General features: G+C 37.1%; 1 protein-coding gene and 1 pseudogene across 3 annotated transcripts in view; both read left to right on the top strand.

Moving 5' to 3' along the window:
• Positions 1-26,444, top strand: part of PRKG1 (protein kinase cGMP-dependent 1) — a 1,343,496-nt gene that overhangs the window by 320,176 nt on the left and 996,876 nt on the right. The window lies entirely within an intron of this gene.
• The window catches only part of LOC141580614 (ras suppressor protein 1 pseudogene), a 106,015-nt pseudogene that overhangs the window by 52,039 nt on the left and 27,532 nt on the right, over positions 1-26,444 (top strand). Inside the window, exon 1 of the transcript XR_012512872.1 lies at positions 1-26,444. This exon is cut by the window's left edge and continues 52,039 nt beyond it; it is cut by the window's right edge and continues 27,532 nt beyond it. The product of XR_012512872.1 is annotated as a ras suppressor protein 1 pseudogene (transcript).

Genomic DNA, 26,444 nt, shown 5'->3' with positions numbered 1-26,444 from the left:
TCATTCCTTATAGGAAGATATTCCTCTGTTTTAACCTTGGATTCTAGGACTGACTGGTCCAAAAAGGAAACAATAATTACCAAGTATGGAGTCCAAAAGCGGAGAAAAGCAACAGTTCACCTCCCCTGGCAATGATATTATAGTATTATTTTAAGATTCAGTGAATTCTTTACTTCTGTTCTGCAAGCTGTAAGACTGGCTGATTTGTAATAGGGAGAACAAATGCATGTTGTGGGAAGGGTAGACATTTAGAGAAAATAAATGACCTTGAGGGTATTGAACTCTGGGAATCAACTTCTTCTCTAAAGTTAGGGGATATGCTACTTCGAGATGTTGAACCTGTGGGTGTTCATTTGAATAGTAGAGTCACAGAAAAAACTTTACTATCTGGAATATAATAAAAATGCTGCTTTACTGCTAAGTCACCATCTGTTACTAGCTCTTTGCTACTGATTTATCTTTTTTCCTTTTAAAACATGTGAATTCCTAGATTTTTATATTATAATTTTATACTTACCTTAAATTAGGATTGAGAGAAAACTTGGACACTTCTTAAAAGAAAATTATTAACTTGTATAAAAAAGTCATACTTTTAGGTTTGGGTAAGAGCTGGGGAAAGAGCAAAAGCAAAACAGGAAGCATGTAGGTGACCCGTGTGCATTTCTATGTCATGAGCAACAGGAATGGTAGAACTTTTGTTCCACTGCCGTTACACAATCTAATTATTCACTGATTCAGCTACAAATGCGGCATTACTATGTAGGTTTGAAGATAGCATCTTTGCCATATGTCTCTTTTTTAACCTTGATATCTTACATGTCATAGGTTTCCATCAATGTTGTTTTCATCATGGTTGTCATGATGATAATGATTATGATAATGCCTCCCATTATTTTCTTTTTAGCATAAGGCAATTTAATGGATTTCCTAAAAAATAATGCAAGCATTTTTTAACCCTAACAATGAGGGATAGAGTAGATGCCCTTAACTACACTTTCTTACTATTTCTTACACTTTCTTATATTTATATTCATATAAATAGATGTATGTTAAGGAAATTCATTCACCCATTCATTTATGTACCTAACCATTATTCCTTCATCAGTTCTTATTAAGCACTTACTATGTTAGGCCCTGTATATACATTTTACATGCATTATTTTCTAACCTTATAACAATGGTGTGTAGAGAAACTAATATTATCCTTTTTGATAGATGATAAATTCATGATTAGGGATATTTATTATGTCAAAGTTTGCATAGCTGGCAAATGACACATTTGAAATCTGAATTCACACAATCTAATTCAAGAATTTCATTGCCAGTACTTTTGAAAATGTTGTTTATTTTATAGGCAAAGAAAAGGCACTGAATTAAATATTATGACTATGCTTGTGATCTTAAGAGATTTACATTCTGAGTTGGACCTGATTCAAAATTATTGATCCACCAATTACTGATTACATGAACTTGGTGTGAGTTGTTCAGTCTCTCCATACTCCAGATTCTTCCTTTTTCAACAGTGGTTCTGGGCCATTAAATGAAACAGCTTTACTGAGAAAGCTCAACATAGTATACCCGTTATAGATATTAGCTATTACACACTTACTTCTCCCCATTTCTGGAGGGAGGGAGAAGATGAGTTTTTATTTTACAATCTTATTTTATAAAACCCTAAGCCTGGAGCCTAGGAGGTAATGTAGGAATTGACATGTGAAATGGTTCTAATCTAAGGTGGAAACATTAGACGGATGAAAGAATATCATGCAGATATAATTTAAGATTGTTAGGTGGGAGTATTTTATGTGGGGCTGAGAGTAAAAGAAATCTGTCATTTGTGTGAGTGGTAGAATGTGAAGTGATTAAATAGGATAGGTACTAGTAAAGGAAGTGCTAGGACAATTCCTGGCACATAGTAGGTATGCAACAAAAGGCTGGAAGCTGGATTGCTATGATCTGTATGCAGACATTATATGGTTGACATAAATGTGTTAATATTGTTCTTTGGTAAGTGTTTTCCTGGTATTTAAGTGCAATGGAGTACAAAGGTTTGTTGCATGAAGTGTAATAAGGAAAGAAATATGACCATTACTCCATCTGTCACTTTCATTCCTGCCTTTAAATGAGACGTTTGCCCCAATAAGATGATTAAATTAATGGTTCCTTAAAGCCCCACACACTTATCTGTCTTTTTTGCCTTTGCTGAAGACTTTGCTTAAGACTTTAACCATTATTTCTTCTTTTTTTTCTTTTTATTTATTTATATTTTTTAAGATGGAGTCTCACTCTGTTGCCCAGGCCAAAGTGCAGTGGTGCGATCTTGGCTCACTATAACCTCTGCCTCCTGGGTTCAAGCCATTCTTCTTCCTCAGCCTCCCAAGTAGCTAGGATTACAGGTGTCCACCACCACACCTAGCTAATTTTTGCATTTTTAGTCTAGATGGGGTTTCACCATGTTGGCCAGGCTGGTCTCGAACTCCTGATCTCAGGTGATCCACTCACCTTAGCCTCCCAAAGTGCTGGGATTACAGGCATGAGCCACCATGCCCAGACTCTTTTTGCCCATTTTTCAAAGTAGACACTTGGTAGAACTTTTACAAAGTCTGCCTGTAACATACGTCTGTAGCCCTAGCTTGGTTCTAAATTCCATGGTGCCTTCTCCTTGGGAAAAACAGAGAAGGTGCTATGGGATTTAGGACCAAGTTATGGCTACAAAAAGGTTGTACATTACCTAAGTTACAGGCTGATAGCCATAGGTTTATTGTTCTCTGCACATGTGGTTGTTTCTTGCCTCTCAATGACATTATATGCTTCTTTTATACCTCATGCAGTTTAAGTGCTTTGCAATAGTAGAAATTCAATAAATGACTCTTAAAAGTAACAATTAAAATCGATTGAATTTTGTGGAAAATCTTGATGCAAATGTACAAAAGAACTTCAAGAAAATTAGAATGCCATGCGTCATGCATTTCCTGGTACTATTCATTCCTCTTTAGGTACTACCATTCTGCTCAACCTAACATTTCCACCACCTACACGTACCATCTGGAATTACAGGCAGAGGGTATGAAGGGTGTCAGATCTTGAAAGAAAATTGCCTTTTCTCCAAAGTTGATGAAACTACCCCGCAGTTGATTGGATTACTTGCTCAGCAAGAGAGTAGAACCTTGTCTTTATGAATTAAATGTTACTATTTTGTCTATTTGAAGACGACCTTATAGAGGATCATGGTTTATGACAAGTTATTTTGCTGAGACCTGAATTTGAATTGTGTATTGGTGAATGAGCCCTGTACACACAGAGCAGCTGGTGTCCATGCAGCTTTTCTTCTCTTTGGTTTTCTGTGTCATACACAGTATTCCTTGTGAGTTATTCACATCCACTTCTTGTCAAGTAATAGTATATTATAGTGGTATCATAAATTTGGGATTTATGAAAGTTGTGGGACGTACTTCTACGTGAATGTCAGTGGATTATTATATTTAACAATTTGTTCTCTTTTGTTTTGATTAAGAAGCTCTTTGCTGGGATGCTGAGTTCTGATTAAAATATTATACACCCTTCTTATTTCTCTCTGCAAAATTATAGCCTTACTGATGAATTTTGCTTTACTCTTGAGTGTGGTTTACTTTTGCAGCAAATACAAATTTGGAAAGTTGAATCTAAAAGCCACAACTAAACATAGTTCTCCCTTAGAGGTAAGAACCATAACTGTTTCTGTGGACCCCAGCAAAAGTACTTTCTTTTACAAAACAATGTTCTTCTTGTTCCACAGTCAATTACACACTGAACCTCTATTTTATCCGAGATCTAAGTGGCAGGGCTGCTGTCTCCAGAATTATATTCAGCAGCTGTCCACTCCCTGTTAGCTTACCCATTCCTGATGTGTTGATTCCTTTCAGAAGGCTCCAATCCAAATAAGACTCAATTAGCAGCAGCCTGAAAATAGTGTGTCTGCCTTTCTTTTTCTGTATAAACCTTGTGAGTGCTAAGCTTCTAACTTTACTTTCCTCTTAATACTAACTGAAGGTCCCATAACTTTCTGTGGAATGTTGACTTTTTTTTTTTTTTTTTTGAGTGAAATAAGCTCTTGTCATTCCAGCTAACTCTCATGTCTTGGTGACAGCAAAATGGAGAAATATTAAGAAATCTGACAAGGAGAAACATTCATGTCCAACAGAGTCCAGCAACAGATTAGTGAAAGAAACTGGCCATCCAAAATTATCATCATTCATTTCCTGCTCTAAGTCAAAGAAATCATTGTGCTCTGCTTAAGCCCCCTGTTGAGTTCATTTCACTGACCCTTCCTTAATATTGGCTGAAGGTTATTTTTAATAACTTGGTATGTTTGGGAGTCAAAGGAGGCCAAGTTTCTGGCTATGCTCAGAAGGGATGAAATAGTAATGAAATGTTTGGGGAATGAAAGGGGAAAAAACAAATGCCTGAAAGAAACCTACCTTCTTTTAGACCTGTTTGATGTAACTCACCTAATTATTTTTGAAGTAGGCGGAAAAATACACAACCCTCTGAGAAATATCAATTTAAAAAAATTACAGCCTTGAGTGAGCCACTTCAAAATGTGCAGAGAATTAGTTTATATTTTATTTGGAAACTGATGTTTAAGTCAAATGGAGCAACAGAAATGCACAGTAATCTATCCAAAAAAGACCAAAGGATTGGGAGTAGGTCAGGGTGGAGTCATAGAGCCAGGCGAGGGGTGGCAGACAGTGGAAGGCAAGCTGGCCAGACAGTCTTTGGGCATGTGAGCTGAATCACTAGTGTGGGGACCACTTTCCCCTAAGAAGCTCTGTTCTAACTGATCCTGTTTCCTGAGTCTCCCCCGCTGCCACTGGACATTGCAGGTTTGGCTTCCTGGCTGCTGGTTTTGCAGTCATATGAGTTCAGTTCAGTTTACTGTGATGAGTATGAGCAAAGCACTATGAGCCATCAGGTATCAGGATGAGTGTGTCACTGGTTTCTCTTCTCATGTGTCATCCATGTGAATTCTTCCCATTCATCAGCCTCTTCGAGACATGACCTTAACTAGTCTGGCTTCTGGTTGTCTGACCTCTCTCAAGCTATTTCACTGAGTGCTGATCAAACAGTTTGGAACCACAGTATTGGCTGTGTCCTTGTTCCTTCTAATCTGTAAATTCGCTGAGGATGTAATTTAAACTTCTTTTTAAATATACTCTGCCATTAGCATATTAAGGAACACTACTAGACATTTAATTGACACTGTAAAGTTTATTCTCTGTAGGTTTATTGCTGAGTTAAAAATGAGGAAACTGAGGCCAGCACAAGAAAATTAGATGCCAATTTATTCAGTTCCTGGGTGAGGTTCTGTGGTCCTGGGTAGAGGGGCCAGGGAAGTCGCGCCTGATTCCCCTCAGGAGTGGGGTTTTATAGGGAGTGAAGGCGTTCCATTGGATTTGGAGAAACAAGATGTGGACGGGGTGAGCTGCTATCGGTAGGTAGGTGGGACTTCCAGTGTGCAGGCTAAGTGCTGAGTGCAGAGGGGATTTCCAAGGGTGTGGTTAGGTTCCGAGTGCAGAGGGGATTTCCAAGGCGGAGCTAGGTGATTGACATATTCTGATAATGTAAATTTTCAAGTGGGGAGGGAGATGGACGTGTCCAAACTCAGCAAGGCAACCAGCCTCACAGACACCTGTTGAGTAACTGGTAAGTTAATTAACATAGGGCATTATGGTAAACATGTCTTCCAGAAATGTTTAAAAACTTTTATTCAAATTGTATGTAACATCTACTTAACAAACATTTTTAGTAAATGTGATAATGTAGAAACAGAATTATTTCCAGTAAAATATTAGTCATTTAATAATTTGAGATAAAGAGTTATTTGGGGCCAGGTGCCGTGGCTCACGCCTGTAATCCCAGCACTTTGGGAGACCGAGGCGGACAGATCATGAGGTCAAGAGATCGAGACCATCCTGGCCAACATGGTAAAACCCCGTCTCTACTAAAAATACAAAAATTAGCAGGGTGTGGTGGTACACACCTGTAGTCTCAGCTACTTGGGAGGCTGAGGCAGGAGAATTACTTGAACCCAGGAGGTGGAGGTTGCAGTGAGCTGAGATCACGCCACTGCACTCCAGCCTGGCACCTGGAGACAGAGCACGACTCTGTCTCAAAAAAAAAAAAAAAAAAAAAGAGTAATTTGGCTGACTAGATTTTATTCAGTGGGTACCTGCTTATTAAGGGCCTGTGATGTGTCATAAACACTGATGATGTAGTTGAGACCTAATAATGGCCTAGGAAAGTATGAACAATATGAATATCTTCAATGTTAGTTCTTTCAGGTCAATCTTTTAAAATGATTAATTGGTAGCCAAACCTGGAGATCACTTTATTTTGTTTATGAACAGATTTTTATAACTGCTACCAAAACTAGGAATAGTTTACTAAATATGGGGGTTTGAAGACATTGTCTTTACCTGGGAAAAGCTTCCAGGCTACAAGAGAGGATAAAGACAGTGAGTAACATTTGAGATGTACTTTATTTAATTATTTAACAAATACCTATCCAGTACACACAATGGGCAGGCTCTCTTCCAAGCAGGAAGTGATTATGGATCATCTGTTGTAAATATAACCTCATTTAATCATTATAATAAGACTATAAAGAAGGTTATTATTATCCTCCTTCTAAAAATAGGGAACTTGAAACTCTATTTTACAGTTACAGTTCAGAGACATTAAGTATTTCACCCAAGGTCACACAGCCTGTGCAGTGGAGCTTCTTGCAAAAGTATGTTGGCCCTTTATAGGATAGAGAGATTAATTCTAATCAGGGAAAGAAGGGAAAGAGTAAGCCCCAGAGAATGGATGCTATTTCAACTGTGTGTTGAAACCTGGTTTAGACTGGTTTGTTTGCAAATGTTGGACAGTCAAGAATGTACCCAGAGAAAGCTATTCCTAAGGGACATAAATGTAAGATATTAACAAAATACAATTTCCTGTCCAACATTAAAATTTTATGAAGATATATCTTCATTTCTTCTCTTCTCTCAAGGACGTCCCAAGTTTTAGTGCAGTATTCACTTTAATTTTTAAGAGTATGAATGATACAATATATTTTGCATGGCACTACCACTTTATTTAAATCTCAGAATTTTCTGAGAGTTAAATGTGCACTGATAGTCTTCACAGCAATCAATGGCTATGAGATGAGTCACCAAGTAGGAGATCAAACAGGCCATTTCAGTTTAAGATGACCCTCCTGTGTAAGCTGTCAGTGACATCTGCCAAAACCATGCTTTATTTGTTAGAGATGCCTGGTCTCTGCTTGTTGGAAAACTGATAGCGTCTTTCACTCTTTCAACTAAGTGATTAACAATTACTGCCTAGAAGGCTTTGCTGTAAATATATTTAACAATTCTCATCTTACGGGACATGGCAGTTCTTATTTGCTTTTAAATATAAATAGTGAAAGTATAAATACATTCTTTCTTTCTGGATAAGATAATAATATTAAATTTAATTTTTTGTCTCTAGTGTTACTGCATTTATCTAACAGAAACACTAAATAAGACATATTTTTAATATTTAATTCTATTTAAGATACCACAATCTATGGTTCAATTTTAAAAGAAAAACTGTATCCAAAATATTTTATTTCTTTGTTTATTTTTGAGACACCAGTTATGCCCAACTCACAAGTGACCAGTTGATCAAAGTTGCTGAATGCACCATGACAAAGTCTTCATTCTGCACCAGCACATAGAAAGAATGGCCTTGCAGGTTTTAGCTGGCTCTTTCACCCAGGCTGGAGAGCAATGGTGCAGTCTTGGCCCACCACAATCTTGGCCTTCCAGGTTCAAGCAATTCTCCTGCCTCAGCCTCCTATGTAGCTGGGATTGCAGGCACCCACCATTATGCCTGGCTAATTTTTTTATTTTTGGTAGAGATGGGTTTCATCATGTTGGCCAGGCTGTTCTCAAACTCCTGACCTCAGATGATTCACTTGCCTCTGCCTCCCAAACTGCTGGGATTATAGGCATGAGCCACTGTGCCTGGCCAAAATATTTTAAAACATGGCAAATGATCATTGGGTTTCATTGGTTCAAATCAGAATTTTCTTTGGAAGAAAAACATTAAGAGGAATATACTAATAAAAAAAATCAGTGTAAGCACTTGAAAATAAGTTAGAAAAAACATATATAGAGCAAAAGGAAACCTCTATATAGTAAATATTATATAACGATATAATATCAAATAATCAATTTGTAAACATTGCATAGAATACAAATATCTCTAAGGATAAAAACATGTGAACAATTGGTATAATAATTAAGTTGAATACCAAAGGATGACGTAAAATCTATTTCACTCGTGTATCAGGGATTGGACTTCCTGATAAGACCCAGAGATACTTTAAGTATCTTACAGATGAAGAAATGGAGAACCAGAATTTTGTCACTTCCTTACATCACATTACTTGTAAGGGGTAAAGGGAGCAGAGCTAGTACGTAAACCCAGGGCTAAAATCTGCAAGGCCATTCTTTCTATGTGCTGGTACAGAATGAAGACTTTGTCATGGTGCATTCAGCAGCTTTGATCAACTGGTCACTTGTGAGTTGGGCATAATTGACAGAGACTCATTGAAGGTCTGGGGATGCAGTGAGTCACAGGAATGAGCTTGCAACTTATGGGAGCACTCACCCCTGGAAAGGTAGCCCTTCAATTTGAGAGCAATAGCTATGGGACTATACTACCCTAATTCTGCCAAGAGTAGAGTTTCAGAGCACAATGGCACTCTTTACCCACACCCAAGATTTTAATTTTAGATAGAGCAGTAACCTTACAGCATAGGCCTCCTGTTCTGCTTTATACATTTTCAGAAATGCCCTTGAATTATTTGTATACTTTTTTGGCTCGACTTACTCACTTTCCTTTATGTTGGCTTCCTGCACAAAAAAGTTGTTGGGGTTGACCAGTAGATGCATTTGATAAAGGGCTAATTTACAAGAGACCACGTTACTGGAAAGAGTGCCTCTCTCCAAATAAGTAAATAATTTTTTTTCCAGAAAAATACTAAAAGCAAAAAACAACAGCAACAACAAAAAAACCTTTCTAAGACCTGTTTAGCTTACAGAAGCCTTTCAATTAGCTTCAGGGCAGCATGAAGAGAATGTTCTGTACCTTGAGTGGTCCATGCACTCAGGAGAATGTGCTGATTTCAGCATCTTCCTTATAGCCATGTGAACACCAAAATAGGATTCTTTTTTTCTCTCCTCCAGCTTTCTGGAGCAACTGTTTTGACTGTGCAAAAGTATAACATTTCACATTGTTTTATGTTTCTCTGAATAAAAATATCATTTTCTTCCTAGAGAATTTGACTTCCTAAGCACATATATTGTGAATTAATATCACATTCCTGATATAGAGGGCTTTGTAATCAAAATAACTATCAGAACCACAGAGGAATAAGAGGTTGAATATGTTCGCTTTCTGTATGGCTACTGGAAGCCTTAGGTCATCACTTCCTGGAGGCAGTCCTGAGTGGAGGAAACAGACACTAAACCAAATATTCTGTGTACCTCATGACAGTTAATTATTGGAATAGCTCTGGAAAGTAGACATCATATGGTCAATATTTTACTGAAGACAATGCTACAACAAGGATGATTTCGTGGCTTATTTAAGGCCTCACAGTAACAAAACCTGGATTGGAATTAAGTTTGGCCTGAGTCAAAGTCTACTTTTCACTGCATTATACTGGATAGGCTTAGAGAATATATTGCAGAGAGAATATGGCATTTGTACCCAATTTCATAGTTGACTTACATTTGGGGTTTATTTTTGAAATTTCAGTTTCATAGGAGAGAATGGCAAGTTGTATATCCTCAGAATTCAAGAGTGAGATTTGGGCTTGAAAATTGCCTGTTTGAAATTGATATGCATATTTTCCTCTTCAACTTTCCACATAAAGTCAGACTTTTACCCAATATGGTCTTGGTTGTACCCCTGTGTAGTTCTGGGACTTTCCATAGTTGATATGTGTATGTTGGAGGTGAGGCAGAGAAAATAAACATGTCCATTCTGAATGCCTATTCCTGTGAAAGGTGCTAATAGGCTTTCTCTCACTCAAGAGTACATTTTCAATGTCTGGATGTTTTCAATGTCTGGATTAATTCAGCTGTCCAGGAAAGAGATTGTGCTTTGCTCTCCATATACAACATCTAGTAAAGAAGGCTTAGCCTCATCGTTCTTCTCTAAGAAGGCAGGATTCATGACCAACTGATCCCACTGAAGACAATATTAGCAGAAACTGTGAAAGAAGCTTACAGAGTATTTTGCAAAGTTCATGAACTTACATTGCCAAATGTTACGTGATTTTACTGAATCCCTCAAAACTCCTCTAAGGAATTTGAGAATATCTCCATTTTTTCCAATGAAGAAACTTTGACTTAGAAAGGTCAAAGGGATTTGTTTGAAATCATAGAGTCTTCTGGCTCCCAGTCAAGGGTTGTTTTGCCTACAGTACCATCCTCCATCAGCTACATTACACATTTCAGAAGTGTGAAAATGGGAAGCAAACTATTTCTCCTGGACTCTGAGTATTAGTTGCTCCCTTCTTGAGTTAGAGAAATATCAACAAACTTGCAGTTTGTATAAGAATTTGATACTTAATCATAATGTATTATTACACAGTGTTGATATATTTATATATCTTATTAACATCATGCATAATGAATACAGACATATTTATGCACATGCATACACACAATCCCCTTATACTTTATGTTTTCCAGGTAAAATGAGAGTTAACATTTGTTGAGTGCTTAGCATGTTCCAGATACTGTGCTCAACTTTTCAATAGAGGAAAGTATTATTACCTTAATTTTGTAGAAAAAGAAGCTGAAAAGACTGTGGAGGTTCAGTAACTTGCCCAAGGAAGTGCAATCAATGGTGGCACCAGGATTTGACCCCAAGATGATCTTCTCCAGAGCATTTGCTACTAAGCACTTTTTAAAATTGACTCTCTTTCCCTGAGTTCTGATGGTGGTGGTGAAAAGTTGGGAAGGCGGTGTGCAACTTACGACATTCTTCTAGTAGAATGGCACCTAAATATTTCACATGTATCTTGCGTTTTCCTCAAGTTCATGTTTATTTTTGAGCTCCTGATCTCTAAGTTTACTTTACTTTTTATTTAAATACATAAAGTAGAGGTTGTCCTGAGTAGAGGCAATAGACATTAAACCAAATATTCTAGGTACTCTATGACAGTTGATTTTTGGAATAGCTCTGATGAACATAAAACACCACAGACTGAAATATGTTCTATATTATTTACATTTGCCCATCTTTTATAAAGTTTTATGCTATATTTTTGAGGTACTCTAAATAATTTTAAGAGTGTGATTTTTTGTGTGTGTATTATAAGAAGAGTAACATAGTCACAAAGAAAGAAGAGATTCCGTGAGAAAGTCTATTTCATCTCACTTTGTTCCACTAGGTTTTCAGTTGTCAAAATTGAAGCATTCAGTAAACACAAATGTAGATTATGTCACTTGAGCTCCACCTTTTAGTTTATTTCCCTCTTAAATCAAAGGAAAGTAATTTGAAATCCAAATAAGAAAATGAAACAACAACTGGGAATTCAAGTACCTAGGGTATATTAAATATTTATGTGCTAACTTATCCCATGGAGCTTTGCTACATCACAGACCTTGTCAAAATGAATTCCTTTCCCTTGTACTCCTGTACTATTTTTAAGCTTTGTTACATTTTTTTTATATAGATTGCTTGTAATTTCTGTGAGTAATTGTGGTGGCAGGGAAGCTGGGTAAGTATGAGGTGCTTAAAATGTTGACTTTTTGCTTAGATAGAAACAGGTCTGTGCCTGTTTCACTATTTACTCTCTGGTAATCCTGTACAAGCCACTTAACTTCTTCATATTTCAGTTTCCTTGTATGTTAATAGGCCTATAGATACTAACTACTTCATAGGGATTTTTCAGTGATTAAATTACATATTTCATACAAAGCACATAGGCCTATTGCTCAGTAAGCACTAGCTGATGTTATTGTTAATATCTTTTCACTCTTATTCTCATCTCTTGATTTCAGGGACTAAATGCCTTTTCCCTGAGCAAGGTAATAGCAAGGCTATTATATTAGCCCTCTCACTGGTCCCTAACAATCAATCGGTAGTCAGTGTGTGGTCAGGAAACTAGATAATGTGAGATATTTTATCAGAAATGATTTAATATAGAAATTATTGAAACAGGTTGAGGAGAGGTGCTGGAAAAATAAAACTAGAGTAACACAGAGCCAAAAACTGCAAGAAGCAATTGCACATTTAGGGTAAATTTAAGGGAAAAAGCGGGAGTTTTAGGACTTGCAAGCTCAGACGAGATCTCACTGAGCTGAAATCCAGTATTCTGAGGAGGGGATATTATCAGACTTTTGCAAGGAGCTGAGACATTTGAGGAGGGGGCATCACCAACTGGTGCTGGTGCTGGTGCTGGTGCTGAGGGTATGATAAGGCTGATCCTGGGAGGGGAGAGAAAGCTGAAAAGTAGAACCAACTGCTGCTGCCCAGGTGAAGTTCTAATCCTGGGGTGATGCAATCAAAAAGGGCAGCCAAGCAGGAGGGAGTAAGTTCCTCCTCCCTCCTCTTTCCTCCTTGCCTCTCCCCTGGGCTCCTCTGGCAAGTAGAAACAGTCTTCCAGTTGGTCAAAAGCAACAAATGTAGTTTACTGAACCATGTGGTTTGCATTAGAAAACAAAGAACAGAAGGATGGGTTTAGAGCTAAGAGGTAGTAGCTTAGTAACCAACACAAACGTCTTTCAAATCCCAGTCTCTTTTATAAACCCCTATTGGATTAAATAATCAACAGAGTGAACAGACAGCCTACAGAATGGGAAAAAAATACTTGCAACTGTGCATCCAACAGAAAACTAATATCTGGAATTTACAAGGAATTCCTACAACTCAATGACAGCAAGAACAACAAAAATAATCCCATTAAAAAGTGGGCAAAAGACATGAATACAAACTTTTTTAAAAGAAGATATAAAAATGGCCAGCAAGCATATGAAAAATACTTAACATCACTAATCATCAGAGAAGTGCAAGTTAAAACCACAATGAGATAGCATCTTATACCAATCAGGGTAGCTATTACTAAAAATACAAGAAATAACAGATGTTGAGGATGCAGAGAAAATGGAACACTTATACACAATTGGTAAGAATATAAATTAGTACAACCTCCAAGGAAAACAGTATGGAGATTTCTCAAATAACTACAAATAGAACTACTATTCAATCCAGCAATCCTACTACTGGGTATCTGCCCAAAGGAAAAAAAAAAATGTTATATCAAAAAGATACCTGCATTTGTATGTTTATTACAGCATTGTTCATAATAGCAAAGATATGGAATCAACCTAACTATCCATCAACAGATGATTGGATAAAGAAAATGTGGTATACATATGTACAATGGAATACTATTCAGTCATAGAAAATAATGAAGTCATGTCTTTTGCAACTACATGGGTGGAACTGGAGGCCATTGTCTTAAGTGAAACAACTCAGAAACATAAAAATACTGTGTGTTCTCACTTACTAGTGGGGAGTAAATAATGTAAATAATGCATGGACATTGAGTATAGAATGATAGACCTTAGAGACTGAAAGGTGAAGGAATCGAATGGGATGTGGATGTTGAGAAATTACCTAATGAGAATAATTTGCATTATTCAAGTGATGGATACTCTAAAAGGCCAGACTTCACCAGTACACAATATATCTATATACAAAATTGTACTTGTACTCCTTAAATTTATACCATAAAAATATTTCCTACAGTATCATTTGGAACATAGCTCTCACCTGCTCAAATATCTTCATGTCCTATTGAGCAAAGTAAATTCAATACACACTTAAAAAAATACTTATTATGAACATTGTGCTCTGGGCTGTGGAGGATATAAACATGAATAAGAAGTTTTTCTGTCCTCACAGTTTAATGAGGAACAAGGTTAACAGAAGTCATTCCATAGCAAATGCTGAAAGTACTTGGAAGGAGGGATGTGTCCTGACCGATGAGATTCAGGAAAATTTCATGGAAGGATAAGTAAAAATTCACATTCAATGGTGTGGCCTCTTATACCTGGCTGACTTCTTACTATTCCACCTATATTTAATTTTTTTTACTGCTATGTAACTATTTCCTATTTATCCTTCAGTGTTTCTTATCTGTATACTTTTTTTCTCATGCCAGTCACTAAGACACATGGCCATGAATACTGAGTGCCTTCTATGGGTGTTTTCAACTAGTTATAAGAACGCAACATTGAACAAATGAGACAAGGTGCCCTCCTTATGGAACTTGCTGTCTAAGTGGGGAGAAAGTTCTTAATATTAAAAGGTCATAATTAATATTAATATTAAAAATGAATGGAAAATTGCACATCATGGTTGGTGCTGGGAAAGAGGTGCAAACTGCTATGTTAGCAGGGTGATCAGGTTTAGTTTTGGAGACACAAATGGCTTCCCTCAGGTATAGGTGTTAGGTTAGGTTGGGTCAAGAAGGCTGTTTTTAGCCTGTGCAGAAAATCTTGGACCAGAAGAAGCAAAATGTACATCTGAGAAAAGGTCATTATAGGTGCAGAAAAAGGGAATGAGGAATGTGTACAGCACTTTTTCATATGGTAAGCTTTTCTCAGTGTCAAGTTCAAAAGGCACCTCCTCCATGAAGCCTTTCTTAAAATATTTGAACAGTAAAAAGATCCTCCCTCTTTTCAATTCTTAGCCATTCTATATCTCTCATGAGGGTGTTTGTTACATACTGCCTTGGTTTGTGATTATTTATGTGCAAGTTTGATTGTCTGTGCTCAACTGTACGGTTCTAGAAACCAGAATTTGTCTCATTTCCATCCTTGTATACTTCAGCATCATGAGTGCTCAAAAAATATTTGCTGAATAAGGTCACCTCCTCAATATGCCTGTTAGCACTTAGATGGTATGTTCAGTTACATGGAGCAGTTCATTGTAACTGTTTCTCTCATTCAGTGTCTTATATTACTAACTGACTTGTCCCCAGGAAACATTGGCAGTCACTTGACAGTTGTGCATAACAGGTGAAGTATTCACTGGCCCACTCTGGGAAAGACATAGAAGTTGGCATCTGAGGACTGGTACCTTAGATCTCCATGAATCACAATGAATCGCTGCTTGACCAAAAGTGTTCATAAATCTGTAGCATTACAAAATTTGGGTTCAGCCAACCAAATTTGCTTTATCTTTTTATTTCACCATCTGTGTTGCCTTGTTCTGATTTCCATGTCATTAGAAAAGGAGAAAATGATCATCTGCCCACAGCAAAACACTTGGATTCCATCAGAGGTTCTTCTGAAAAGTAAACATACCATGGAAAGAAGGACTTAGGGGGAGCATCACATCTGTAGGCCTTCTTCCTGATTATTATCTTTTTTGAGACAGAATTTCGCTCTTGTTGCCCAGGCTGGAGTACAACGACACGATCTCAGCTCACTGCAACCTTCGTCCCCCAAAGTTGAAGTGATTCTCCTGCCTCAGCCTCCCTAGTAGGTGAGATTACAGGAATGCGCCACCATGCCTGGCTAATTTTGTATTTCTAGTAGAGATGGGGTTTCTTCATGTTGGTCAGGCTGATCTCGAACTCCCAACCTCAAGTGATCCACCTGCCTCAGACTCCCAAAGTGCTGGGGTTACAAGCATGAGCCACTGCACCTGGACTTTCCTGATATCTTCTAGGTCTCTTTGCAACAACCTGAGTGGACCCATTCTCCTGTGCTCAGGACCTAGTTCTATGTATTCCCTTATCTTTCCTTGAATATGGTCATTCACTGGTATCTATGATGGAATATAAAAATAGCTGGAAAATGAAAACTACAAAACTCTGACTCCACATCATTTTCCAATAGTGTTGGAGTTAATGGTTATGGCAGAACTGCATCTTCTAAGGAAAACTGAGCTATGACAAGTAGCCCTAGAATGAAAGGCAGCCAACCGACTGTCAGGGTGACCCAGAAGTCCTAATTTGTGGGAATGATCATTATATGAAGTCTGTAAATCTGACTAATGTGCACTCTGAGATGAGGTATAACATTTTGTGCCAAATGAGGCAGGGGTGAGTGAGAAAGGATGATAGAAACAGCTGGTTCTGAACATGTCTGAAGGACCATACTAAAATTACAATGATGTAGAGAAATATGTAAACAAACATAGGCAGCATTTAGATGGATATGTGTTTGTGTATTTTAGTGTTTATATAAACATACACCTTAACTTATTTATAGACTAATAGCTGATGAATGAACCTTCACCAGTAGACCATTTACAGTCCCCAAATAGTGGGGCACACAATTTTATTCTCACTGTAAAAGCTTACTCTTTAGCAGGACATATTGCCAAGTTTTTCACTATGGAACTAATCTGGAGGCCATATGGTGAAGTTTAATTTATGGGTAATATTATCTAACAGCATTCCTGTAGCAGTTGGTAATTGTAATGTTTCATTATCTCAGTTTAGTTTTGTCTTGTGACAGCCCATAATCTAGTGACATGGGCTGATATCATTATTCCACATTGATAAAGAAAGATATTTAGAGACAAACACAATTCCCATTAAGTTGCAGTGTGTGTGTGTGTGTGTGTGTGTGTGTGTGTGTGTGTGTGTAGGGTATGTGTATGTTGAATTATTTTTTAGTTATATAGAACATTCTTCCTCATAATTGATATTCTGGATTAAATTTTAATTTGTGGAGTCTTGGGTAAAGTCTAAACCTAAATAATGTTTGGGAAGCGGGGCCAAACCTGAAAACCTGTATCAGATTGACCCTATAAGAGAGAGGCGAGATTACTGGATTCTGGCTTCAAAATATCTTTTCCTCTTTCTAGATGAGTAAACAATAAGACACAGTTCTACCCTTCCTTTCCCTCTCTTTCTTCCTATTCAGAGTCTATTCCATCTTATTTTACTTTGTTTTTATGGATGAATTGTACTATAAAGGGTAAAGCCCAGCCTGCCCTATGTCAGAAGGATTAGACTTCATTATCTGTCCTGATTTCTCAAAGGCATGAACCAGGAACAATCAGAGTAACTTTTTTGGACCTTTCAGCATGAGAAAGGAGTGTTCTTTTTCCTGTAAAAGACTGAGATGGAAAGGAAATGGAACAAATGCTTCCTGATTCTGACTTTTGTATTATGTAGCCTTATTACATATACAGTTGTCCCTTGGTATCCACAGGGGATTGGTTCCAGGACCCAGTGCAGATAATAAAATTTGCAGCTGCTCAAATCTCTTAAATAAAATGGCATAATATTTGCATATAATCTGGTCACATCCTCCTGTATACATTAAGTCATCTCTAGATTACTTATAATACCAAACACAAGGCCTACACACCACTTCATTCTCATGGATTCAAGGTAGTACTTGGCACTTGCTAAATTCAAGTTTCGGTTTTTGGAATTTCATGAGAAAATTTTTCTGAATAGTTTTGATTTGCATTTGGATGTATCTGTGGGTGTGGAACTCATGGATAAGAGCAGCCCACTCTAGTCAGTCTATGCAGCAACTGGTAAAGGACACAAACAAGTGTAATGAGGTCTATTCTTTATTGACATATGGCAGGTTGCTCCTAACCTTCTTTTTACAAATAAGAAAACTCTGATTCAGAAACCTTAATACACAGATATAGTTGTGTACATGTATGTACATGTTTCTGTACTTAAGAATGTTGTACAAGGTCACAGAGCAACGTCATGGTAGAGCCAGAGCTTAGCAGGTGGCATAGGTTTTATCTTCCCTCAATGTTTATTAAACCACTAACGTCACTCAGGGATGCTAAGAATCTCAGTGTCCCTCTGTAATATGATCACATGCGCTCTGTTTTTCTGCTACCTGACCCCTGAAATGCTGAAGTCAGCAGGAAAAAAAGTAAAAGAGAGAGAAAGGTGAAATTAATTAAATGGGATAATGCATGTGAACACAGTTTGTAAATTCTAAGGTCTTACAAAAGATTTCTACATTAGTAATAGTTGCAATATGCTCATTTACATGAACCACTTATCATTCACAGCTAATTACCAAGCAATACAGTAACAATTATGTGGATGATGAAATACACATCAGATCAACTCTTTTGCAAGCTGTTTCAATTACAATATTCAACTCTCCTCCCTTGGTTTCCATCTTCTAAATATATTACTTAGGGAACTTGGATAACTACTGACAACTAAAAAGAATTATGAACATTTATCGTAAAAAAGTAAGCATTCATCCAAGAAAAACAAATGATAGAAGTGAAAGGCGAGATTCTATTTCTGAGCTACTCATTGGCTTTTCTTATGGAGACTGCATTTGTGGACCCTGTGAAATTTCCAAGTGCATTACTACACCATCTTGGAAATGGCCATTTAAATTTTCAACATGAGACAGCAAGCAGGACCTCATCAAGTTCTACAGTTCAAACTGTATGCCTCCATTGGCCTCACATCTATGTCCTTTGGTTTCTACTCATGCCATTTTTTCAAAACAACTGTAATTACTAGAAAAACTTAATAAGAAAATATTAACTTGGCTGGGATATGATTTTCAAACTACATCACAGCAGATAACAAAGTTTACAATGATATTCTGTGTCCTACTATTCAAAGCAATTAAGAGAAATAAGTATTCAGCCCCTAACATTCTGACAAGTTCTTTCGATAGTACGTCCAAATAAAGGAACTTTTTGTAATCAAAGAAAATGATTTATTTCTTGAGGTTTCATAATATGAGATAGTATGGTCATCACTGATCTACCAGCAAGTCACAATTGTAATGTATTGAAAAATTTAATGGCCTTGACTTTAGAACTGTAATGAGTTTTGTAATTGCTCATGTAAGAGGTGATTGGTTATGCTAAATATATGGGGGCAAATAAGCAAATGTAACAGGTGACATTTGTTGTTCTAATAAAATACATCCAGCTTTGGACAAGTTCAGTGTAAAAGTTATAAAAAAGAAACTTTAAGAAAGGGAATATGTGACCACAGTATTTTTTTATTGCATTTTAGATTTGGGGGTACATGTGAAGAACATGCAAGATTGTTGCTTAGGTACACACATGGCAGTATGATTTGCTGCCCTCCTCCCCTTCACCTATATCTAGCATTTCTCCCCATGCTATCTCTCCCCACCTCCCCACCCCCGTCCCTCCCCCATTTCCCCCCAACAGACCCCAGTGTGTAGTGCTCCCCTCCCTGTGTCCATGTGTTCTCATTTTTCAACACCCGCCTATGAGTGAGAACATGAGGTGTTTGATTTTCTGCTCTTGTGTCAGTTTGCTGAGAATGATGGTTTCCAGATTCATCCATGTCCCTACAAAGGACACGAACTCATTGTTTTCGATGGCTGCATAATATTCCATGGTGTATATGTGCCACATTTTCCCTGTCCAGTCTATCATCGATGGGCATTTGGGTTGGTTCCAGGTGTAACCACAGTATTTTTATGGGAAGGTGGGACATCTTGAATACTAATCTGGAACTTTATTGGTAAGGGGGGCCATTTATTGAGTTCTTACTATATTTTTAATTTGATCTAGGCATTGGCTATCCCATTTAATCTTTATAAGCAATCCTGTGGGAAAATACAGTGTGGATTATCTAAGTTACTTTCCTTAGACCATGTAGCCAATAAATGGCAAAGATAATTCAGTTGTGGGTCAATTTCAATGATATTTCTACTGTCCTAGAGGTTTTGCATGAATATGTGATATTAGAAATAATTAAATATCAGAATAGTTATGCACAGGGATTTGAGAGAAAGCTGCACAATTAGATAAAAGTGAGCATTTCAGTCAGGAAGAAGTGATAAAATTATATGTAGAGATCAGTAGGTCCTGTTTAGATAACTCATTTGTCTGCATCTAATCAGTATCTTCAGAGTTTTGTAGCCTGTTTGTATCACACTTAAATATCTCTTCCAAAATCTCCTGTAATTGGATTTAACCTTCATGGCAGAGATAGAAGAGGTTAATCACAAGAGGATCAATAAAAATACTAACCAGTAACATTCTCAGAGCCATTACAATCTGACTAACAGAAGGATGGAGTAGAAATAACCATTCTGTTTTCAATGAACTTTTGAGTTTATCTCATTTTCAATGCACACAAGAAAATCTAAGATAAATTATCTTTAAGAATTTTACTGAGATTTCTCCTTGGGTAAAGTTTGTATGGAGAATCTCAGAGCTAATTTAGAAGACACTACTTTGATGGTTGAACAAAAAAGGAGAGAAATAATTATGATAAATCATCAGATGAAAACTGTTTATATTATTAAAGCTGATAACTGTGTGGCATTACTACTTTATAGAATGAAGAGTTCTTAAGTCATGTAGGGAATGGCTTGTTCTTAAGACAAAGTTGGACAGAAATGAATTGCGATAATGGTGTTATTACCAATGCCTTAAAATTCAGGACACTCTAGTTTCAAATATTATTACAGATCAGAGTTTCTTTTCAAAAACTGTTATAGAAAACTTTAAGCAGCAGTCACCAACTCATGACATGGCTTTTTGTTCTGACTGAGGCTTGAGACTGTGTACAGAAATGAGGGGATAGTTACTGCTTTTGAGCTGGGTGCATAAAATTAACTCTTGGCTTTTTCTGATGGCCAAGAAATCTTCCCACACACAATCTGCAGCCCAGTTGCAAGGAGCTGATGATCTCCATGGTTAGGTAAGTTGGTAGGTGTCTTTCCTAGAAGATGTAATTTAATAGGTATGAAAAGTCCTTTAATTTATCCCCTTTACAGCTATCCTGTCGCTATCACAGGAACTGAAATTCCACTAGCCAACTAGACGTTAGATTCAGATTCAATTTACACCTTTTCCAAGCACCAACTATAATACCCAACTACTGCTGAATTTTATATATATATATATATATATATATATATATATATATATGGTGCATATGTGTTTAATTTTTATGAGGGTTCTCCCCTCTTACAACCTACATACTACAGATATTTTACAATCAAGAGTCACATGTAGGCAAAACTAATTTAGTATTAAAGAGAGAAAAATATAGTCACAAATATCTGATTTTAAGATTAAAATTAGTAACCCCCAATTTTATTTAAATAACAAGAGCTGTGTCTTATTCATCTTAGTTTATTTCATTCTTCCTAACACACACACAAAAAGACTTGGCTCTCCTTGTGTGTAAATGACATTGAATACACATAGTAAATCCTAAACAGAATAAATTGTTGACTTGTTAAAGTAGGTGAAAGGGAAAGAAGCAACTAACATAAAGAGTAAAGGTGTAAAGAGTCCAGAGTAATAGGGAGACCAGGACAGGCCAGACTTCAAGGACAAGGAAGATGAATAATGGGAAATTCATAGAGAAAGTCAAGGATAACCTGGGACATTGCAGTTCCTGTCACCATGCTCCTGATCAGTAGTTCCCTGTTACTTAACAATCTATCAGTGTCTTCCATTTCCTGTAGAATAAAATCTGCATTATTTAGCCAGGTTATGCCAGGGTCTCCAAAACCTGATCCACCTGTTCCTCTAGCATACCTGATCTAGCCTCTCTAACCACATTCTCTCCTGTAATAAGCATTTGTACCTGCCATTTTTTTCTTCCTTCCTAACCATTCTACAAGCCAGCCCAAACATCCTCTGCAAAGCCTTCTCTGAGTTAATTCTTTCATCTTGTGTGCTGTGGTACCTCCTACACACTTTATATTTTAGCTTATTTGATCCAATAATTGCAATTGTGTGTTTCCCTGGCCAAATTCTCCACTAGACTGGGAACTCTTTGGAGACAGAAATTACACTCTACTTATTTGTGTGTCCTCAGCCTTTTGTTCAGAGACTGTGGCATGGTAGGCATTCAGTAGATATCTGCTTGATGTGTGAAAATATGGAAATTTATGTTTCTTAGCCTGGCAGTCCAGGTCCTCTTCCAGTCTCACTTTCTAAAGATAGGATGTCATAGGATGTGGTAAGCTTTTACTTTTCTATGGATATAAAATAAGGATGATAAATGTGCCTACTTCAATAGGATATCGTAAGGATTAAATAAAATGGTACATGTAAAACACTTAGCATGGTGTCAAAGCATTGATAACACTCAAATGCTATTGACTAGTATCATTATATCACAAATTTTTCAATATAGATAGGTTTTTAAGAATAAATAAGAATAAGATTTGCATATGGTAAAGACTTTAAATGCTATGGAAATATTGAAGAGGATCTGATAATGGGGTAGAGTCCCATGAGGAGGTAGGGTCCCTTGAGGATTAACAATCTGGGGCATATGAATGCAGAGTAGGGAAAGCAGAGGGAAAGTCCAAGGACAAGGAATCACGACACGAGATCAGGGGATTTAAAAATTACTTGTGTTGGAAGATTTTTTTTTCATAAAAATCTTAACAGAGAAGGAAAGCTAGAGTATATTATGTTTAAATAAGTTAAAATTCTTGAATGTTTTATAAAAGTTCTTCTCTATGCTCAGTTTAACATATTTTAAATTAGAGCCTATCTTAATAAATTGCTTGGAATCTGAGCTTAAATTTCTTCTCTTAATTTGTTGACGGAAGTCCTACATTGTTGATTTGCTTTCATTTTGTCTTCAGTCAGGACATTTCCCATGGCAGTTAAATAATTTCTGTAATAACACTTCATGCATAACTGCTGGCTAACTATAGTATTATCCTTGCCATTGCTTTTTATAAGCATGTACCATGAAAATTTGTGACAATTTTGTTAACATATACAGTCTCAAATTGGTTTCTTACACATTCCTGTGAATTCTGAATTCTCTTCTTTGAAAGCTTCCTAGATAGCTCAGCATTCACTGAGTAAGTTTTCCACTTACTCCCTTGAAGGAGATTTTGAGTGCTTTGAGCAGCTATTACAAACCAGTTAACGGACCTGGGACAAGTCAATGCTCTCATTTCTGCTTCCATTTTATCTCTTACTGAATGGGCATCTGTACCAAGCTCTATTCTTCCAGAGAAAGAGTGTACAGATAAGTGAAACAACATATTTGAACTATTATATAGATCCTTCGAAGAAAGGAACAGAGAACATAATGCTTTTACCTAGTTAGCAATTTTTGGCCTGCTTTGTGCTATTGCTGGGTTTGTAGTGGCCTTTGTTTGCTGTTTTTCCTTCCTTTCTGCTCTGTGGACTACTGTCAATTTATTGTCACTACTTTAGGCACATAAAACTGGCAAACAGCAAGGAGTTTCTTTACTCTCAGTTATTAGACAATATCCATCTTTCAGAAGTAGCATACAGGTTACAGTGCAGGTTTCAGTCTGGGATTTATCTCCCAGGCATCCTTCTACCAAAATGTGTTGACCATCTCCCTAATCACTACCCCGTCATAAAACAAGTATTCAAATAATCATGGCTTTGTACATTAGGCCAAGTTAAAAAGAAAGGTTGCTCTTCTAGCAAATACATGTAAATAGCTTCAGAAGTACAATAAAAGTGCATCCCGCCACAGCCTGTCATTCCACACCCACACTGTTAGGTGCTGCTCTTTGCAACCATGTAAAAAAGCTTGTGGAGAAGAACCAGGAAGTGGATAGGGTGACTATGCCATCTCTAACATGCTGTACACATTTTCCTCATCTTGTACCATCCTACTGGTCCTCAGCCATAACAAGCTCACACTGGTGCCACCAAACACAGCAGAACTGAAGAACTTGGAAGTAATCAATATCCTTAATAGCCAGATTGTGGAGCTGCCCACACAGACCAGCAGCCTTTGGAAACTCAAACAAGTGAACCTGGGTATGAATGGGCTAAATATTTTGCCTGAAGGATTTTGCTTTCTACTTGCTCTTGACCTTCTGGATTTGGTGTAAAACTTGAATGAAAATTCTCTTCCTGGAAACTTCATCTACCTTACCACCTCGTGTGCACTCTATGTAAGTGACAAGGATTTTGAAATCCTACCACCAGACATCAGGAAGTTCACAAAGTTGCAGATACCCAGCTTTAGGGATAACAACCTCATCTTGCAGCCTAGAGAAACTGGGGAGCCTACCCAGCTTAAGGAACTCCACATTCAGGGGAACAGCCTGACTCTTCTGCCCCCAGAACTAAGAAACATAACTGGCCAGAAGCAGGTATTCAAAAAAGGGAACAGCCCAATTGGATTACCCCAATTGCTGGTCAGTTCCCACTTGGTGTGTCCTGTGTGCTTAGAAGTATCTGTTTGAGACGGATGCGTACCTCTATGGCAGCACATGCAGGCAAATCCAGAACCACCAAAAAAGAATAGCCACGAATCAAAAAAGATGAACCGGAAATACCCAACAGCCAATAACAAATAAGGGGTGGGCATTGACTGGGATTCTTGCCTCTTCTCTCACCAACACTTCTGTCCTTTCTTGCTCTGTCTTACAAATGCAATGTGCGTGTGAAACATAAAGACATACAATAAAAGGCAAAATATATTCTATAACTCAGCATTCTATCCTTAACACTTCAGAATTACTCTTTTAACAAGTTCAGTTGCTAGCCTAAGTGATTTAACAAGGAATCAGGTATAATTGGATTCTAAGTACCTTCAGGTACAATTCGACCCAAGTTGTTTTATTCAGTAACAGAAGAAAACGCTGCACCTTATTTGCAACTTGACTACATTTTCTGGGAAGCAGATAAGGTCAGATACTTCAGAACTATTTATCTGCAAGAAGATATCCTTTTACCACACAGATTTAGAAGAATTAAAAACAAACAAAAAACAAACAAACAAACAAAAGTTTTCTTCAGCTTTTTGTGTATATGGTGCAACACGGTGCTTTTCCACAAATGATTCGGTGGGAGACCATAGAAATAAGTTAGTATTAGTGTGGTCTTTGAAGCCAAACTGACTTCTTTACATAACTAGCCTTCAGCTGCATAATCTTAAGCACATTACTTAAATCCTCCAAGGTTCAGTTAGAGCATCTATAAAATGTAGTTAAGTGTGTCACTTTTTAATAGAGCAATATTAAATGAAATTATGAATGAAACATGCTTTGCACAGTACATGGCACATAAGAAGCATACAGTAACTATTAAGCATACTTCTTCTTATCTATAAAGTAGATGAAATGACTTCCTTTTTAGACTCTGAGGAAATGAATTATATTATAGTTAAAAATATAAAGTTTAAATGCTAACCTATGTTAAGTGAAATAAGCCAGGCACAGAAAGACAAACATCACACGTTCTTACTTATCTGAGGGAGCTAAAAATTAAAACAAGTTGAACTCATAGACACAGAGAGTAGAAGAATGGTTACCAAAGGCTGGGAAGTATGGCAGTGGGGGTATCGTTAATGGATACAAAAAAAAAATAGTTAGAAAAAATAAATAAGACCTAGTATTTGCTAGCATAACATGGTGACTATAGAAAAAAAATAATTATTCATTTAAAAATAACTAAAATGTTATTGTTTGAAACACAAAAGATAAATGCTTGAGGCGATGGATACCCTATTTGTTCTGATGTGATTATGCATTGGATGCCTGTATCAAGATATCTCATGTGGCCCGTATATACATATGTACCCACAAAAACTAAAAATTAAAAAATAAAATAAATGCTAGTAAACCACAGATGGTGAGTCCCAGGAAATCTTGCATCACATTAAATTCTGTTTTTCACACAAAATCTTTGTCATCCAGTATGTATTTTGCATTTATAGCATGTTTTAATTAGATTAACCTCATTTCAAGTTCTCAGTTGCTGTGTGAAGCCACCATATTCGACAGTTCAGGACTGTGTAATTTCCACCTTCCCATTCCCAGTTGAGTAATTCTTGATCTGGAGACTATTCAGCTGGGAAAAGGGAATCTCTGCACTTTGCTTGTCAGTCCTGAGGCCAGTGACAGCTATGCTTTTCTGTGTTACTAAAAGAAGTTTGGCATCAATGTTTAAAAAAAGAAAAAGTGCATCTCTCATCCTGAGAATCAGCTTGAGAAAATGCAGTCAGTCATTCTTTCTCTAACGCTTGTGTAAATCTGAAATGTGCTTCTTTCTGCAGTTTGACATCAGATGGGTCCTGGATTGTAAAAATCAAACACAACTGTCTGACCCTGAAATTGATTCTGCAGCCTTCCCAGGTCCAAGGATTGCTTCCCTGGACGATTGTGAGGCTCTCATTTTAGTGCCTCAGAGAGGCAGAGAAAATACAGATACAGGCAGAACAAGATAATAATAATGGCAATAGAATCAATAATACACTTTCACAAGCATGCTTTCTAGCATTTTCTGAGGCCTATGTGCCAAGAAGTGTGCTGTCTTTGATATCCATCATCTGATTTAGTAGAATACAATATTTTAAAAACTGGATCTCCTGAGGTTTTACAGAAAGACCCTTATTTACATGAGCTACTTAAAAGCGAAGGTCAATC

Source organism: Saimiri boliviensis, chromosome 12, assembly GCF_048565385.1.
Source record: "Saimiri boliviensis isolate mSaiBol1 chromosome 12, mSaiBol1.pri, whole genome shotgun sequence".
Classification (NCBI taxonomy): Eukaryota; Metazoa; Chordata; class Mammalia; order Primates; family Cebidae; genus Saimiri; species Saimiri boliviensis.
This window is presented reverse-complemented; position numbering and strand designations above follow the sequence as displayed.